Here is a 2,572-nt window from a genome sequence, read left to right on the forward strand (position 1 = left end):
GAATATAGCTCGTTCCAGGATCACAGCACCACTGCGTCTGCGGATTCTCTCAATTGCATTATGTCGTGCTCGCTGTTGTTGTGTTTGATGTGCATGAGCTCGTTGCATTCTAAGCCTATCTACTTCATTGTCACTCATGATGCAATAATACAAGGTGTTATCAGTTGGCAACTTCTCGCTCTAATTACGCCATATTGACTGCCTTAGCTGAAACAGTGTTACTTCTTTAACAATTCTTTGCCTAATATATAATATACTCTATCTCTTTAGCAGAAAAAAAGGCAATTACCATGAAATCCGTTCCCTGCTAATAATATGGTTGATTTTTTTTTTTTCTCAGTATACACATTGTGTTTTCTCAAAAAGGTATTATATCTTATTTTATTTCATTTAATTGCGAATATACTATAAAAAAGCAAATTTTGTTTAGAAGAAAATATGAAATTTTATATTTTTCCCCCAAATGGGGATTCATTTCTTCCCGTTTGTCTTCTTATTCTACTGAGCTAAGGCAGTGTCAAATCGAGCTGTCACAACTGATACCACCTTGTATTATTGCATCATGATTGTCACTCACTAAAGAACGCAATTCCGACATAGCAATACGACTATTTTCTCAATCTGTCTCTCTCTGGTCATCAGTACGGTTAGCACGTGAGGTAGCTCTTCGCACATTTGGTTGACTGCGACGACCTAAGTCAGGTCGTGCTCTCCTCGGCATCGTAAATAAAGTAAGAAAAGTTCTCGCGCACTTAGCGGTAAAGTGTCACTATCACAAAAGATAAAAAAAAAATAGAGCACGTAACTTGAAATATCACTATCACAAAGGATCACCGAAGTAAAGAAAGTTCTCGCGCACGTAGCGGTAACCGTCACTCACAAAGATAAAAGGATGCACTCTTTGTCATAAGAGGAATCGATCGACATAAAGGATCGATCTATTTGTCGGTTGTCAAATGTCAATGGTTGCGTTCATAAATTTAATATGTGGCAAAACTTAAGATTTTTCAATCTACATAAAAATAATCTGATAGATAGTAAACAACTGAAGTTAGCCAAAATTAAGTTTATTTTTTTACCTCCTGAGAATTAATATGTAGTTAAAAGATATAATTATTCTTTCAATTTGATTTCTGAACGACGGGGGCAACATCAAATGTTTGACAAAATAGGGATTACCCATGTTGCAAAAACACGATTATGGCGTCGATAATGACATCGATACAGAACATTGATACTCGATGTTTATCGAGCTCTAAACATCGATGTTAATTGAATCGGTGTTTTTTGCAAATTTCGCGTCGTCCTAACGGGAAGAAATTATTAAATTCGAGGAATAGATGTAACGATGTTTTAAATAATGCAAAATCAATTTTAAAACATCGATGTTTTATTGTCCAACATCGATGATCATCGAAAATCAATTATAATCGACCATCCCAATTTCTAAGGAAAAACAAAGTTGTTGTTTTTATTAAATTCCTAGCATTTTTATCATATTTACTCACCTTCTAAACCTTCCCTGGACTTCCACAAATAACTCAAGACCTAAATTAGCCAAATCGGTGTAGCCGTTCTCGAGTTTTAGCGAGACTAACGAACAGCAATTCATTTTTATATATATAGAGATAGATAACCTTTAATACGCAGAATTCTCCTTTCTATGTTGCAGGAGAAGAGTGGCAGAACTTCCTTCTGCGTAGGTGGCCTTCGGCCGCGTTAGGACTCTAACCCTTACTACGCAGAATACTCCTTTCTGTGTTGCAGAAGAAGAGTGGCAGAACTTCTTTCTGCGAGGCGGCTTTTGACCTCGCTTTGGGATCGTAACCCTTACTACGCGGAATTCTCCTTTCTGTGTTGTCCAAGCAGAGTGGCAGAACTTCTTTCTGCGTAGGCGTCATAACACTTACTACGCAGAATTCTCTTTTTTTTTTTTTTTTTTTTTTTTTTTTTTTTTTTTTTTTTTTTTTTTTTTTTTTTTTTTTTTTTNTTAAGCTGAATAGAAAGTGGCTCCAGCGCCAATTAGGCATTATTGAGGAATGCTGGCAGTTTCAATATCATGTACGTTTATAATTCTTGAATTTAAAATTAACAAATATTAAGGGAAAAAATTTAAAGAAATTTACAATAATTGTTTCATATAATTTTTACATACGTTTTTTACATAAGAAGCGCTTCTAAATTGTCTATTATATAACTCTTAAGATTTGTTTCAAAGCGAGACACCACATTAAATGACTTTAATGACGATGGCAATTTATTGTACTCACTGCTGCCCATATATTCAATACGCTGTTTTGTTGTTTCAAGCCTACATCTTGGCGTACTCAAATTTTGACTACTTCTTGTATTGAATACATTTTGGTTCTGTGAAAATGTTATAGTACGGTGCCCAATATTGTTCAGTGATTTATAAACATACATTAAAAGTTGATATTCATACAAGGCTCGTATTGACATTGGTGAATCACAATAGTTTTTATGCAGCGATAGCGTGGAATAAGTCCTTGGTTATTTAAACACTATTTTTAGGGCTGTATTTTGCATTCTTTGAAGAGTTTTGAGAACAGTT

The sequence above is a fragment of the Rhagoletis zephyria genome, unplaced genomic scaffold (assembly GCF_001687245.7).
Source record: "Rhagoletis zephyria isolate East Lansing unplaced genomic scaffold, Rhagoletis_zephyria_1.1 Rzeph_scaffold_00730, whole genome shotgun sequence".
NCBI lineage: Eukaryota > Metazoa > Arthropoda > Insecta > Diptera > Tephritidae > Rhagoletis > Rhagoletis zephyria.